The sequence below is a fragment of the Ahaetulla prasina genome, chromosome 8 (genome assembly GCF_028640845.1).
Source record: "Ahaetulla prasina isolate Xishuangbanna chromosome 8, ASM2864084v1, whole genome shotgun sequence".
Lineage (NCBI taxonomy): Eukaryota > Metazoa > Chordata > Lepidosauria > Squamata > Colubridae > Ahaetulla > Ahaetulla prasina.
In genome coordinates this window covers 34,404,211-34,421,947 of record NC_080546.1, presented here as the reverse complement: position 1 = coordinate 34,421,947, position 17,737 = coordinate 34,404,211, and the positions used below count along the sequence as shown (strand labels likewise).

Sequence of the window (17,737 nt, the reverse complement as noted above, 5' to 3'; positions counted from 1 at the left end):
TGCCCACAGAACCAGTAGGGAAAATTTTTAGATTTCACCCCTGGTCTGTGGTATGTTTCTTGACCACTGGTCCTTCTACTGTTGCTAATCAATAGTAAAAGCCAAGCTATTCACCACTTCAATATCTTTACTGTTTGCTGTCAGGGTGGATCAAGATTTAAATCACAATTTAAATCACTAATAAAAAGGCTTTAAATCATAATTTTTAAAGAGACATCTCTGTCCTGCAACAGCTCCTCCTGACCTGCTGTTGACTCACCAACAGTCAACAGTATTGCAGAATACACAGCCTCATGCTACATAACTAAGCTCCATTTCATGCTAAATAAACTAAATTATTAATGTATCTTAAATAGAAAACTATCCTGAGATAGATTTTTAGTCCAAAAGCATTTTATTAAAATAAATTTGATAAAAAAACAAAAAAATCTGATTTAAATAAAAAAAATCCTTTCAAAAATTGATTTTTATCCACCCTGTTTGCTGTACTTGTCATTAGTTTATAAGTATCTTTACATCTAATCTTGATCCCATTTTTTTTTACGGTATGCCTTGACTTTCATCACTAAAGCTTACAAATATATATATAAAAAAAAACTAAAAAAAACACAAGAAAAACAAATCATTAACAATTTCAACTACCAAAGTAGCATGATCAACAGAGCTGTAAAGGTATGGAGAGATGATTTTGGCATGAAGGAGCCATTTAAGAAGTTGAAACAACAAAACAGCCTTGAAAAATGGGAAGCATGGGAAATACAATGGTATGTTGGTATTTGACTGCTTTGAAACTCATTGAATTTGGTACGTCGATGCATTTTGATGTGAAATTCCCTCACCCCCTGTACTTTTCATTTCTTGGTACTCGACACGTAAACTAGAATTTGTTGGTGTCCGTTGCCTTGTGACTCTATCGTTTCTGACCAAAACAAATGGCTACGGATTAGTGACATGATTTATTTGGATCTGATCATTTTTAGTACTTGTGCCTCCCGGGACCAATTAACGATGAGTACCAAGGTATCACTTTAAATTAAAAATTACTCCATCTTAATTCTGTTTGATATTAGATGGAGTAGAGAGATACACTATCAGGCTTTCAAGTTTAAAAATGTGAAAGTCTGTTGATTTCAGACTAAACTTAGTCTAAAACATATCAACTTTCTCTTGTTCTGCAACAGTGATTGAAGCATAAACTTGGATAACTGTTACTAAACTTATCTGCAGGCTATTCAATAATGTCATTGACTGCATTGTACCCAAGTAATGTCTATGGTATATCCTTCATTTCAATCAATGTCCCAATATGAATGTACAATTGATGCATTAAATCTTTGTATGCACTGAACATTCCTGGAATAGTCTTATGTTCAGTGTTTTCATTATAATTTTTTCATCTCCATTTCAAATTTTATTTTCCTGCATGGCAACAACAGCAACTATATATTCCAAAGCCTTTAGCCATGTCATAAATATCATGAGTACTTGAAAAGATAATTCAACTCAAAAGTTCATCAACTCAACATGGTACTCAGTTGAATGCCCTCTGATTTGAGGCCCCATTATCCAGTGCTGTTTCATTAAGCAGTTTTTTATTGCCTGTCCATGCGATTTTCTTGGTAAAATCAAGGAGTACTTTACCACTGCTTTTTGCACAATATTTTTCTTTCTTTTTTTAATCTCATGTTTTTAATTATTTGGGCTTACTTTTTTCTTTTCTTTTCTTTTTTGTACTTTGCATAAAAAGCATTGCTTACTCCAAAAACGAACTGCCTGATCAGTTATATGTAATTCAGGAAGTCAGATAGTTGGTTTATTGATTTTTAGTAGAATGGAGTCTCACAGTATGTTTCTACAGTGAAACTAAGTATTTCTTGATTGCTGTGCATAATTTTGTTAGTTATTAATTTATTTTTGCTGCCCTATTTAACATAATTGCCATAGGAGAATTGACCATGTAATATTAAATAAAATTCTTTTTGATGTATCAGTTTTTTAAAAATAGTTTCTTATGCAAGTATACAAAACCATGTTCACTGACAGAGCAAAGAAGGAAATAGAGATAGGTTAAGATTTAAAATACAAATATATAGAAAGTTAAGAATTCTAGACAACGGCGATGCCTCCAGAGAGGAATGTGGTCCATTCAAAATGACCATGGACATCATCTTGAATTTTTTAAAACACCTGTGAATGCCCCTTATCAAGATCTGTGGTGATAAGGAGAGAAGATATTGGATTTAAATAGAAAAAGAATAAGAATTGTTTATATGTAGGTGCAGTTTCACAAGCCACAAGGAAAAATGAAAAGGAAATATATAAAGCAAAAATAGATATAAATCTAACTTATAACAACACATTTGGTTGATGCCTATAAGTATTGCATAAATATAAGCAAGACTCTAGCCCTCCACATATTTTTAAACCAGATCTGTGACCAACCACAGTTTATTAGGCCAATGTTCAGATATAGTTCAGTTATGTTTGTTAGTCCATAGATTACACAGTATCAAAAGAAAGCTCCTATCTAGACATAGCAATAGTGCAACAGGACTTTAAGCAGATGTTTTTCTACTGTTTTTCACATGCTGACAATTCTAAAACTGGATGTACTAATATAATAGTTTGGATTTTCTCTATAAGAGGGGGTTGTTTTTTTGTTTTTCAAAATGGATTCTGCTCTAGTGAAAGCTGCACTTATGCAGGCATCTATGAACCAGCTCTTAATGATGATGGAATTCTCCAGTCAAATTCATCAATTCAGATAATTGTCATCGAATTTAACTGGGCCATTCCCTTGGTGACCTCTTGTTTATAAAGCCCTTTAATCAATTATTATGAAACACTTAAATGACGTATCAGACACAAGTGAAATATAACTGAAACGAGGTTTTAATTCTGTTTGACATCTCCTACTAAAACTGTTTTAAGGATATTTCTTTTAAAACATCTATAAATGAAAAGAAAGTATTAATAATTTAGAATTTCTTGTGAGGAAGCCTGTGCAGGCACACACAAACACCAGCATGCATACATATATTGTATATATAATTTTTCATCTGTTTCAATTTTTAGAACTGTAGCACACCCTAGTGGTAAACAGAACATTTAGATTTTTCAAATGCTGAAAGAATCCTCTGGTGCAGGGGTCTCCAACCTTGGTCCCTTTAAGAGTTGTGGACTTCAACTCCCAGAGTCCCTTTGCTGGCTGAGGAACTCTGGGAGTTGAAGTCCACAAGTCTTAAAGGGACCAAGGTTGGAGACCCTTGCTCTGGTGTATTTATTTTTAAAATTGAAAAGGATACACATATAAAACCTAGAATTATATATCTCAGAATGACATATTTAAGGATACAGGGAAACATATTAATATAGATATAGATGACTTTCAGAATATGCTCTGGAAAAGGTTGATTGAAACTAACATGATATTTCTATTTGATTCTGAAATGGTGAATAAAGAGTTCAGTTCTTTGAATGAATTCACATATCACCTAAGCCAGTGTACATCGGAGTGGCAATATGGTACTAATTCAAAAGAAATAAAAAGAAAAAAGACCCTAAAAATATACAAATTACCCTTCCTTCTCTGACCAGACCAAAGTGTTGCAATTATGATTATCCAATGCTGTTTCCAAAACATTTTTGTTGGCTATTGATTTTTTTAAACCTAATCAATAGTTTTATAATTCAAAGTAATATTACATTAAAAATAGACTAAGTAATGATGGGCTTGAATAATGGTGGGGTTCTGACGGGACTTGTACTGTGTTAGACTGCACATAGTTGCATTAAGTGTTTGCAAAGAGTTACAAAAAATATGCCTCCATTTGAATTCTACATCAGATTTTTTTTTTGCCTTTTAATGACCCTGTAATCCCTTATATAAGAGTGGAGTCGGAGTAACTGCATGCGCAGAAGGTAAAAAACACATTACTTCCTGGTTAAAACGAGGAAGTAATGACACCAGGGTAGATGGACGGAGCTTTGCTCCGCCATCGCTACCGGATCGCCAAACTACCAGCCACGATTGCTACCAGATTGCGCGATCCTGTAGCATTTCACCCCTGCTTTGTATTTTGTTGTTCTTGGAGCCAGAAAAGCCTGCAATTCAATAAATTAATGAAATAAGCCTAATGACATCACAATACAAGTTCCATCCCTCGTATTGCAATATCAAGATACATATTTTATCATTTGCTTTCCTTTTGCTGTCTCATGGAATAGACTGATATTAGACAAAAGTATATGACACAAATTGGATTAAACTAAAGGTCTTTTTGATGGCCAGCTAAATATGTTTTTGACATTTTCAAATGCTGAATTAATGAGACCAGCTTTCTCTCATTGCTTTTCTCCAGAAACTTCCCAATCGGGTGGATGTGTTAGTGTCATGCAGGAAATATTGAAAGTATATTGTGACATTTTAAAGATAACAAATATATATTGTCCTAATGCAAAAACATTTATGAACACCCCTCACTGGGAAGAGAAAAGAAAAAAAGTAGCAATAACCTGTTGCTATTTTCTTTTCATACTGCAATCCCTTTCCTAAGAACATAATTGCCGAAGTAATATATCTTTTGTTGTATCCATATGGAATAACTTTACATTACTTAAAAACTGTGCTACTATTTTTGTAAGAAAATATGGAAATACCGACACACCTGTATATATGGAATGTACTACCATATCTACTGTGTAGTGAAAATGACATTTTTATTTTAGTCAACCACACAGATCTCAAGACTTTAGTCAACATTTATCTTATTTCAGCAAATAGTTGGTGTGCTACTTATTCATGGTTGCCAGGCTTATAGGATGAAACTATGGAGTGTCCTCAAAATTGGACCTTGGAGCACATTGTGGGCAGACGCCCAACAATGCTCATTGAACACCTGAGCATTTGTGCTCATTCGCTGAACATTTAAAAAAATCAGTTGAATGACAGATTAGTGCTTTAAAGTTAGTTTTTGTATGTGACTTATTTATATTTTATTGTTGATTGCCAGAATTTCTGTGTCACACAGCCCCTGGACCTCTGACCACATAAGGTAATTTGTATCCTTCAGTATCAACTAAACAAACCAACTCAAGCCAACACCGTATAAAGGAAATAGAGATAATAGTTGATTATGTCATGAATTTATGAGTAGAAATCCAGGCAGCTTAATAATACTGACAATAAAATGTCTCCAGTTTTCCCAAGTGACAGTTATATAGTCCATAGAGACTCTTACAAAACAGACATATTTCTGGAATAGAGACAAAAGGCTATGATCTACTAAGCAGACTTGAAATGCACAGATTTGAATGACAGCCTGGCAACTCATCAAAATAAATCCTATACTTTTTCCCCCAGAATAAATTCATAATTTAATGAATGACTAAAGCCAACATCAGGGAAAGAAGCTGTCATGAATCCAAGAAAATTGTGCGAGACAACACAAACTTTGATTTTAATGTCAAGATGCTCTTTCTAGAGAGTATTTATAGAAATTGTGGTATTCTGTTCTCTTCTATAAGCTAAAGTTCTCAAATAGAACAATGTCAATGTTTCATATCGCCCAGCCAACAAACTATGAATGTGATAACACATTACCAGGATCCACTGCTAAGATTATTAGGTGTGTCAAAGTGGCTGTGCCTCTGGAACAATGCTTTGTGCCTTGTCAATGTATAGCAATAATACAATTTCTCTTTGCAAAACTATCAAGTATACCTCCAGCAAGCAGAAGCCTCTTCCAGCTACTGGACATACTGAAAAAGTCTCCAGAAGCAATATAAAAGGAAGGCAAGGTGGATTTTTTTTTTTTTGAAGCTGGTGTGTGTAATTTTTGGAAGCAACTTCAAAGGACTCCTTTGTGTCTTTACTTTATATCTTTGCACAACCTTAATTTCTGTCTATAAAAAGGGCCTAGGGAAAATACAAAATTAATAAAAGCAAAGGAGTACTTAACTCTACCCTATCCATTAGTTATCTTCTTCCATAAATAATTGTATGTTTTTTAAAGAATTTAATATTATGTGGACAGAATAGTGATCTAGAAAAGGAATTAGAAGGGAGAAGTGAAAGTCTGGACAAAAGATGAAGTACTTTCCAGCAGTTTCCACTCACAGCCTTTTTCCTAAAAACATGAATAATATTGTATATCATTAACACATGCTGTGTAACCTCTTAAAGGTGGCCTCTATTTGCAGGATCTGTTTGGGGCCGAGAGGTGTTCTTGGAAATAAACATGATGCTGAAAGCTAGAACATACCATCTTACTATTTTCAGAACACAGTGAAAAGAATTGAGTTGTCAAGTAATCACAGAATTATGCAGAAATAAATTGTAGTGATTATGAAAAAGAATGTTTGGTGGAATTCTGAAATATACTGTATATGAAAAAAATGTATAGAGGAATAGTTGGAAAAATGAGGATTACAGAAATTTTTTTGTAATATGTAATACCAGTTCTACAGTGCTGGGTAAGATCAAGAAACACAAACTACCTGTTTTTCAGTTAAGCACCTTTAGTATGGATTTGGGGGCCAAAAAAAGAATTGCAGACACACCAAGAACATTTTCAGACCATCATTTATACCGAAACAAGAAATCTGTTTGAATAAACTGAAATACTTCTTCATCTTGAGAGGGACAAATCACAGTGACTCTTTTCTCTCCCTTACAAAAGCTTTGGCACAATCACCACAGAAAGCAACAGTACACAAAACACCAATTTCATAGGATTATTGAGTCACAGCTCAGTATGGTTGTCTCTTTAATATATTTCTCAGTTTCAACACAACTAAAGTTACACATCATCAAGCAACACAATTAAAGATACACATCATCGATCAACACAATTAAAGATACACATCATCGATCAACACAACTAAAGTTACACATCATCAAGCAACACGATTTTCTGAATTAATGTACAGTAAGTAGATAGATTATCTGGAATAGTAATTGGATACCAGAAGGGACCTTGGAGGTTTTGTAGTCCAACCCTGTGCTTAAGCAGAAAACCCTAAACTTGTGATGGCAAACCTATGGCACGTGTGCCAGAGGTAGCACGCAGTGCCCTCTCTTTGGGCACGCGAATTGTCGCCCCAGTTCAGCTCTGCCACATATACGCGTGTGCCTCCCGCCAGCCCACTGGTCTTTAGGTCTCTGCTGCCTATGTGTGGGGGGGCAGGGTGTGTGCAGGGGTGCTATGCATGCGTGTGCATAGGGCGGGGTGGGATGCATGCAGGGTACTTGCTTGTATGCATGCACAGCAACAGGATGCATGCACAGCAACAGGATGCATGCACAGCAACAGGATGCATGCACAGCAACAGGATGCATGCAGGGTACTTGCTTGTATGCATGCACAGCAACAGGATGCATGCAGGGTACTTGCTTGTATGCATGCACAGCAACAGGATGCATGCACAGCAACAGGATGCATGCAGGGTACTTGCTTGTATGCATGCACAGCAACAGGATGCATGCACAGCAACAGGATGCATGCACAGCAACAGGATGCATGCACAGCAACAGGATGCATGCACAGCAACAGGATGCATGCACAGCAACAGGATGCATGCACAGCAACAGGATGCATGCACAGCAACAGGATGCATGCAGGGGGCCATGCACTCATGTGCTGGGGCGCATGCTGGGGGCCGTGTGTGCATACATGGGGGGCCACGCATGCATGGATAAGGGGAGGGGAGTGGTGCATGCAGGGGTACTTGCTTGTATGCATGCACAGCAACAGGATGCATGCACAGCAACAGGATGCATGCACAGCAACAGGATGCATGCACAGCAACAGGATGCATGCAGGATGCAGCAACAGGATGCATGCACAGCAACAGGATGCATGCACAGCAACAGGATGCATGCACAGCAACAGGATGCATGCACAGCAACAGGATGCATGCAGGATGCAGCAACAGGATGCATGCAGGGTACTTGCTTGTATGCATGCACAGCAACAGGATGCATGCACAGCAACAGGATGCATGCAGGATGCAGCAACAGGATGCATGCAGGGTACTTGCTTGTATGCATGCACAGCAACAGGATGCATGCAGGGTACTTGCTTGTATGCATGCACAGCAACAGGATGCATGCACAGCAACAGGATGCATGCACAGCAACAGGATGCATGCAGGGTACTTGCTTGTATGCATGCACAGCAACAGGATGCATGCAGGATGCAGCAACAATATCTCACAATATTATTACTTAATACTAATATTAATAAACAGTTGCAAAAACTGAGATTAAAAGAGGAAGAGAAAACACAGAACAATTTTGATGGAGATTAAAAACAAGTTTCAGAAGTAGGTTAAAAGGACCATTGATCAAAATGAATGAATTTAAGATTAAAAGTGATGACATGATTTGGATAAAATTGAAACAAGGAGAGAGAGAGATATGGAAATGATTGGTATATAATATAATATTAAATTGAAATGACTGCTATAAACTAGAAGTGTACATAAAATGAAAAGTGAGATTTGTTTCTCCATTCAAGGAAAATTTTACCTCTTGGGAGTTCTATTATGCTATTTCAGATCAGTTGTGCTTTGACAAAAACAAACGCTGAAATGATTTGATTTTTGTGCATTTTGTAACAAATAAAACCTCCAAACAATTTCAGATGTTTCAGCTACACAGAAGAGGAAGTGATTAAGAGCATACTGGTGAACGGCTACCAAAATAAATTTGAATAATAAAATCTACCAAATAAGCAAATATGACATGTGGAGGGTATGGGGAGAAATATTATTTGGGAGATGCTGATTTAAAAAGTAAGAGTGAAGGAATCTCTGTGTCTTTTTTTTAATCTCACTAAAACCAACACTCATTCCACTCAAAGCTGAAAGAAAACAAAAATAGGATTATGGCTGTGGAGGTTGCATCAAGGAAAGATAGGCAATCTGATACTTAGAACCAATCACTATCTCTGCAACAGCAGCACCAGTTCACTAATGAGTCCAAAATTGTCAAGGACAATTTTTTCCAAAGCTCACTTTCCAATCAATATTTCTCCAACAGCAGTTAGATATCAAATGCCTTTGTCTGTGGAGCATGCTTCTTAAATGTCTTTCGTTTCAGAAACTTCAACAGATCACACATACTGTTAAAAGCAGTAAGGAACATAACAGGTCCTTGCTCTATGGGCTCAGACAAATTCAAAGGATAACAACAAAATACAACTTTCTACCACAGTTCCAATCAGATTGGAAAATTCCCAAATAGTTAATTTGAAAAATCCACAAAGCCTGCTAAAGTTGCTAGTAAAGGAATGTTAGAATATTTCGTGTGTTTATGTAGAAACCTAAGACCTAAGATGGCGCCGACGAAGGCTGCCTCGGTGAAATGCTCTCTAATTGTTTCTTTATTTCTAATTATTCTCTGTGACTCACTACGGATTTCCTACTCACGAGACCATCTGCTAAAAATTAAGGAACATTTCTTTAAGGAGCAGCTTTTAATCTCACTAAAACCAACACTCATTCCACTCAAAGCTGAAAGAAAACAAAATAGGATTATGGCTGTGGAGGTTGCATCAAGGAAAGATAGGCAATCTGATACTTAGAACCAATCACTATCTCTGCAACAGCAGCACCAGTTCACTAATGAGTCCAAAATTGTCAAGGACAATTTTTTCCAAAGCTCACTTTCCAATCAATATTTCTCCAACAGCAGTTAGATATCAAATGCCTTTGTCTGTGGAGCATGCTTCTTAAATGTCTTTCGTTTCAGAAACTTCAACAGATCACACATACTGTTAAAAGCAGTAAGGAACATAACAGGTCCTTGCTCTATGGGCTCAGACAAATTCAAAGGATAACAACAAAATACAACTTTCTACCACAGTTCCAATCAGATTGGAAAATTCCCAAATAGTTAATTTGAAAAATCCACAAAGCCTGCTAAAGTTGCTAGTAAAGGAATGTTAGAATATTTCGTGTGTTTATGTAGAATAGAATCCCAGTATAGAAACACAGTAAGAGAAGTAGCAGCTAAAAACAACTAATAAAATGACATAAGTATAGAATAGAGAACCTACATTTGTGCACGCACAAATGTAGACCCAGACATACAGAGCTCTTTTTATCTCTTATTTTATAACCTGCAAGTGTTAGTCTCTGACCAGTTAGCCCCTGGCTTTCATAAATCTTGTCATGAAATATTGTTACAGTTTAAAAGTCAAATTAAGGAGGAGTCTACCTTTTCTAGGTTAATTCCATGGATGTTCATGTCCTATCATCCATCAGTCATATTTTAATTATTGAATCAGAGCTCAATATGGTTGTCTAATACATTTCTCAATTTCAACACAATTAAAGATACACATCATCGATCAACACAATTTTCTGAACTAATGTACAGTAAGTAGACAGATTATCTGGAATAGTAATTGGATAGTTTATGGCATACTCTTACACCTTCCAAGGATATAGGCATTCAAATGACTGTATTTATTTCATTAGACTTGAATATACCTTATATGGCTCATTAAACCTAATATTTATCTTGATCAGCAGAAAATATTTTCTGGGCAAAAGAGTCCACTTACATTTAAATATAGATTCTCTCTGGTTTAAGTATGCCTTGGTTTTGTATATCCAAAGTATATTTCTAACCTTTCCAGATTTCATACAATTTAAACTGTTGTCATATGGAGATTCTCAATCATCCAGGTTATGGTTGTCCCAAAGGTGCTTTTCAAAAGGGGCTTTCTTAGGTTTTTTACTACTCATCCAAGAAGCTTCTTGAAAGCCCAATTGAAAGCCCAATTGAAAGCCCAATTGAAAGCCCAATTGAAAGCCCAATTGAAAGCCCAATTGAAAGCCCAATTGAAAGCCCAATTGAAAGCCCAATTGAAAGCCCAATTGAAAGCCCAATTGAAAGCCCAATTGAAAGCCCAATTGAAAGCCCAATTGAAAGCCCAATTGAAAGCCCAATTGAAAGCCCAATTGAAAGCCCAATTGAAAGCCCAATTGAAAGCCCAATTGAAAGCCCAATTGAAAGCCCAATTGAAAGCCCAACTTTGAACTGAGTTGCCAATTGCTTTTTTGATTTATTTATGACCAATTTCCCTTCTATTATCTTCCCATCCTACACACAATATCTCACAATATTATTACTTAATACTAATATTAATAAACAGTTGCAAAAACTGAGATTAAAAGAGGAAGAGAAAACACAGAACAATTTTGATGGAGATTAAAAACAAGTTTCGGAAGTAGGTTAAAAGGACCATTGATCAAAATGAATGAATTTAAGATTAAAAGTGATGACATGATTTGGATAAAATTGAAACAAGGAGAGAGAGATATGGAAATGATTAGTATATAATATAATATTAAATTGAAATGACTGCTATAAACTAGAAGTGTACATAAAATGAAAAATGAGATTTGTTTCTCCATTCAAGGAAAACTTTACCTCTTGGGAGTTCTATTTCAGATCAGTTGTGCTTTGACAAAAACAAACGCTGAAATGATTTGATTTCTGTGCATTTTGTAACAAATAAAACCTCCAAACAATTTCAGATGTTTCAGCTACACAGAAGAGGAAGTGGTTAAGAGCATACTGGTGAACGGCTACCAAAATAAATTTGAATAATAAAATCTACCAAATAAGCAAATATGACATGTGGAGGGTATGGGGAGAAATATTATTTGGGAGATGCTGATTTAAAAAGTAAGAGTGAAGGAATCTCTGTGTCTTTTTTTTAATCTCACTAAAACCAACACTCATTCCACTCAAAGCTGAAAGAAAACAAAAATAGGATTATGGCTGTGGAGGTTGCATCAAGGAAAGATAGGCAATCTGATACTTAGAACCAATCACTATCTCTGCAACAGCAGCACCAGTTCACTAATGAGTCCAAAATTGTCAAGGACAATTTTTTCCAAAGCTCACTTTCCAATCAATATTTCTCCAACAGCAGTTAGATATCAAATGCCTTTGTCTGTGGAGCATGCTTCTTAAATGTCTTTCGTTTCAGAAACTTCAACAGATCACACATACTGTTAAAAGCAGTAAGGAACATAACAGGTCCTTGCTCTATGGGCTCAGACAAATTCAAAGGATAACAACAAAATACAACTTTCTACCACAGTTCCAATCAGATTGGAAAATTCCCAAATAGTTAATTTGAAAAATCCACAAAGCCTGCTAAAGTTGCTAGTAAAGGAATGTTAGAATATTTCGTGTGTTTATGTAGAAACCTAAGACCTAAGATGGCGCCCGGTGAAATGCTCTCTAATTGTTTCTTTATTTCTAATTATTCTCTGTGACTCACTACGGATTTCCTACTCACGAGACCATCTGCTAAAAATTAAGGAACATTTCTTTAAGGAGCAGCTTTCTTTAATCTCACCCCCGCCTGTCTTTACAAACACGGAGGAGATTCTAACACAGGAGGAGGCAATTCCACGAGCCATGGATTACTAAAACCAAACGACGGAAACGAAGGAAACGAGGTAAAAGATCTGGGATCTTAATCAAGCTAAGAACTCGCACTAAAACTCCTCTGCCTTCAATTTTCCTAACAAATATCGCTCACTTGCAAATAAGATGGATGAAATACTCCTCTTAAACAAATACTATTCTGATTTTCGCAATTCAGCAGTCCTATGCTTCTCTGAAACCTGGTTAAATGAATCAATTGAAAATAGCAGCCTGAACATTCCAGGATTTCAAATTGAACGATCAGACAGGATTCCAGAAACATCTGGTAAAAGAAAGGAGGAGGCTTATGCCTATATATTAATTCAACCTGGTGTCAAGATTTTAACATAATTTACAAATTCTGTGACAACAATTTAGAGACTCTAATTATCAACTGCAAACCTTACTATTCGCCTCGTGAATTTTCCTCATTTCTTCTAATTGCTGTTTATGTCCCACCACAAGCCTGTGTAAACGAGGCATTACGAACTCTAGCTGACCAAATCATGGAGGCTGAAGCCAAACACCCTGATTCACTGGCCATTGTTTTGGGAGATCTAAACAAGGCAAACTTAAGGAAAGAACTACCAAAATACTTTCAGCATGTCAATTGTCCCACCAGAGGCAAGAATACTCTAGACCACTGCTACACAACACTAAAAGATGCCTATCGGTCTTTACCACGTGCAGCTGTAGGACACTCTGATCATTGCATGATTCACCTTGTACCTGCTTACAGGCAAAGACTTAAAGCCATAAAACCAATAATTAAATCAGTGAAAACCTGGACGGAGGAATCAGAATTAAAGCTACAGGCATGTTTTGACTGCACTGATTGGAATATTTTAAAGATACCTCTGCAGACCTGGATGAACTCACAGATACTGTAACATCATATGTCAGCTTCTGTGAAGACCTATGTGTACCTACAAGGAACTTGCGAATACACAGTAATAACAAACCTTGGTTTACACCTAAACTTAAGCAGCTACGACATTCCAAAGAGGAAGCCTACAGAAAAGGTGATAAAATGCTGTACAATCAGGCCAGAAATGCACTAACAAGGAGAGAGAGATATGGAAATGATTAGTATATAATATAATATTAAATTGAAATGACTGCTATAAACTAGAAGTGTACATAAAATGAAAAATGAGATTTGTTTCTCCATTCAAGGAAAACTTTACCTCTTGGGAGTTCTATTTCAGATCAGTTGTGCTTTGACAAAAACAAACGCTGAAATGATTTGATTTCTGTGCATTTTGTAACAAATAAAACCTCCAAACAATTTCAGATGTTTCAGCTACACAGAAGAGGAAGTGGTTAAGAGCATACTGGTGAACGGCTACCAAAATAAATTTGAATAATAAAATCTACCAAATAAGCAAATATGACATGTGGAGGGTATGGGGAGAAATATTATTTGGGAGATGCTGATTTAAAAAGTAAGAGTGAAGGAATCTCTGTGTCTTTTTTTTAATCTCACTAAAACCAACACTCATTCCACTCAAAGCTGAAAGAAAACAAAAATAGGATTATGGCTGTGAAGGTTGCATCAAGGAAAGATAGGCAATCTGATACTTAGAACCAATCACTATCTCTGCAACAGCAGCACCAGTTCACTAATGAGTCCAAAATTGTCAAGGACAATTTTTTCCAAAGCTCACTTTCCAATCAATATTTCTCCAACAGCAGTTAGATATCAAATGCCTTTGTCTGTGGAGCATGCTTCTTAAATGTCTTATGTTTCAGAAACTTCAACAGATCACACATACTGTTAAAAGCAGTAAGGAACATAACAGGTCCTTGCTCTATGGGCTCAGACAAATTCAAAGGATAACAACAAAATACAACTTTCCACCACAGTTCCAATCAGATTGGAAAATTCCCAAATAGTTAATTTGAAAAATCCACAAAGCCTGCTAAAGTTGCTAGTAAAGGAATGTTAGAATATTTTGTGTGTTTATGTAGAATAGAATAGAATTTTTTATTGGCCAAGTGTGATTGGACACACAAGGAATTTGTCTTGGTGCATATGCTCTCAGTGTGCATAAAAGAAAAGATACGTTAATCAAGGTACAACATTTACAACACAATTGATGGTCAATATATCAATATAAATCATAAGGATTGCCAGCAACAAAGTTACAGTCATACAGTCATAAGTGGAAGGAGATTGGTGATGGGAACAATGAGAAGATTAATAGTAGTGCAGATTTAGTAAATAGTTTGATAAGTGTTGAAGGAATTATTTGTTTAGCATGTAATGATTTTTGTGACTTGTTTAATGTGTGTATAAAGACCATTATTTATCTAATTACTGGAAAAATCCATTACTGTTCACCTATCACGCTGATGATACTCAGCTGTACTTTTCCACCCCGGACCACCCCAACGAAGCGGTCGAAGTGCTGTCCCGGTGCCTGGAAGCCGTACGGGTCTGGATGGGGAGAAACAGACTCAAGCTCAATCCCTCCAAGACGGAGTGGCTGTGGATGCCGGCACCCCGGTACAGTCAGCTGCTCCCGCAGCTGACTGTTGGGGGCGAGTTAGTGGCCCCAAAGGAGGTGGTTCGCAACTTGGGCGTCCTCCTGGATGGTCGGCTGTCCTTTGATGAACATCTGGCGGCCGTCACCAGGAGGGCCTTTTACCAAGTTTGCTTGGTTCGCCAGTTGCGTCCCTTCCTTGACCGGGAGGCCTTATGCACAGTCACTCACACTCTGGTTACGTCTCGGCTGGATTATTGCAATGCTCTCTACATGGGGCTGCCCTTGAGGTGCCCCCGGAGGCTGCAGTTAGTCCAGAATGCAGCTGCGCGAGTGGTAATGGGAGCCGCTCGTGGCTCCCATGTAACACCACTGCTCCGTAGTCTGCACTGGCTTCCTGTAGTCTTTCGGGTGCGCTTCAAGATCCTGGTTACCATCTTTAAAGCGCTCCATGGCTTAGGACCCGGGTAATTACGAGACCGCCTGCTGTTACCTTATGCCTCCCATCGACCCGTACACTCTCACAGAGAGGGCCTTCTCAGGGTGCCGTCCGCCAAACAATGTCGGCTGGCGGCCCCCAGGAGTAGGGCCTTCTCTGTGGGAGCACCGACGCTCTGGAACGAACTCCCCCCTGGCTTACGTCAAGTGCCTGATCTTCGGACCTTTCGTCGTGAGCTAAAAACATATTTATTCATTCAAGAAGGACTGGCATAAATAGTTGATTTTAAATTGGGGTTTTAGTAATATTTTAAATTTTTAAATCTTTTAAATTACCGGCCGTTTAGTAATAGTTTATTTTAATTTCTTTTAATTGTATATATTTTGTATTTTATTCCGGCTGTACACCGCCCTGAGTCCTTCGGGAGAAGGGCGGTATAAAAATTTAATAAAATAAATAAAAATAATAGTATACTAATGAAAAGTCAACTAAATTAAACAGGAATTAATTAGTTCAACACACAATACTGATCAAAAGCAATAATGTGCAAAATTTGGGAAGTGCAGTACAGCATGGAAAGTTCAGAATAGAATTTTGCTCTTTAGCAGGTTATTGGAAAATGAATATAAGAAAGGTTATTGTTTATTTTTAAATTAAAGATGTGGAAAAGTAAATAGGCTTGAATTATAAAATATTAGTGCTGAAAGCTGATTGTAATATAATAAGATTAATTTAACATGGAAGTAGAGCAGGAGTGAAATGCTCCTGGTTCTGACCTGATCTGGTGATCTGGTAGCGGTGGTGGAGTGAAGCTCCGCCCACACGCCCGGGTGTTTTGCACATGCTCAGAAAGTCTGCATGCAGATGTGACGTGTGGCATGTGCACTTCCGAACCGGTAAGGAAGGTAAGTAGATTTCACCCCTGAAGTAGAGTATGTCTAAGTATAAAGATATACATCATGTTTAATATATAAATGGATATATATTTAAGAAATGCTTGTGATGTTAGAGATTTGTTGGCTAAGGGTTAGAGTATATATATTTTGTATATTTTTGTATATAGCGGATACTCATTTGTTGATTAAAAACACAAATATCTACAGAAAACATTAACTGTATTATGCTGAAAAGATTTTCTAACATTTACTAAACAAGTTGCATATAAATGGTGGGAAAAAAGAGGAAGTAAGTGAATTTATGTGCTTTGGTAGAAGATAATTTCAAGAGTTACAAATGGCATACAAGGATAGCATAGTTATTTCTTGGGACTAATGAACACATTTCTCCTCTTTTTATATGGAAGTGAATTTGGAATGTCAGGAAAAATAAAAAGCTGGATGTAATTAAAAAGTATAACTTAAGTAGAAAAGTATACTTATGTATAACAAGCAAGAAGAGCCAGAACCTGACTCTGTGGTCTCTTCTCATAATTCCAAAAGTTTTAACCAAAAACTATCTACTATTGACCTCACCCCATTCCTAAAAGGACTATAAGGGGCGAGCATAAGAGCACAAACGTGCCTACCGTTCCTGTTCTATTGTTTTTTTTCTTATATATATATATATGCTTATACTTCCTTATATTTCCTCATATATGTTTATATACTATATAATCTTTTTGTGCATTGCTTATGTATATTGTTATGATAAAATAAATAAATAAGTAAAAAGAATCAGGCATGAATGTGTGCTGACTGAACACAAAGCCTACAAAAGAAGTACATTTGGATAGCTTGGTCATATAGACAGCATTCATGAAGACTGAATCACAAAACCAATTTACTGCATGATGGGAGAGGGAATAGGGAAAAGGAAAGACTGGGAAATTTGGGGAGGCATGTAAGTGATGGGATTCCTGAAGAGACAAGAGAAGGCCGGGTAAGGCAGACCAAGTTAGAAAGAGATAGAGAAAAGTACTTAAAACAGGGGGTCCCCAAACTTGGCAGCTTTAAGACTTGTAGACTTCAACTCCCAGAATTCTCCAGCTGGGAGCTGAAGTCCAAAGTCTTAAAGCTGCCAAGATTGAAGACCTCTGACTTAGAAGAATATGTCACATCCTAAACAATATTCATTCATTGCGGACTGATTAAACTGTGAAGTTATTGCATCAATCCCTTGCACTATTATAATAAAAGAAAAAGGGTAAAGCTCTTGCATTTACCGGACCAAGCAGTAAGAACTATTGTTATAGGTGGGAATCAACTTTCAGGAAAAGTCTCCATTAGCCCCGCTATTCTACTACCAACCACGGAACCACGTTCTGTAAGGGACGCCAAGGGAGACCACGTGACCGCCACGTGACACCCCCCCGCGAGCCTCATCCAATGACACCCAGGCTGCGGTCAGGGGGGAGGGTTG

At 37.0% G+C, this 17,737-nt stretch overlaps 1 long non-coding RNA gene across 1 annotated transcript in view; it reads right to left on the bottom strand.

The window, feature by feature from the left end:
- The window catches only part of LOC131203568 (uncharacterized), a 32,824-nt gene extending 15,163 nt beyond the window's left edge, over positions 1–17,661 (bottom strand). Inside the window, exons 1-2 of the long non-coding RNA XR_009156420.1 lie at positions 17,541–17,661; positions 16,156–16,317 (exon numbers count right to left, since the gene is read on the bottom strand). This is a non-coding gene — a long non-coding RNA (uncharacterized LOC131203568). The remainder of the gene's footprint in view (positions 1–16,155; positions 16,318–17,540) is intronic.
- Positions 17,662–17,737: the final 76 nt, after the last annotated feature.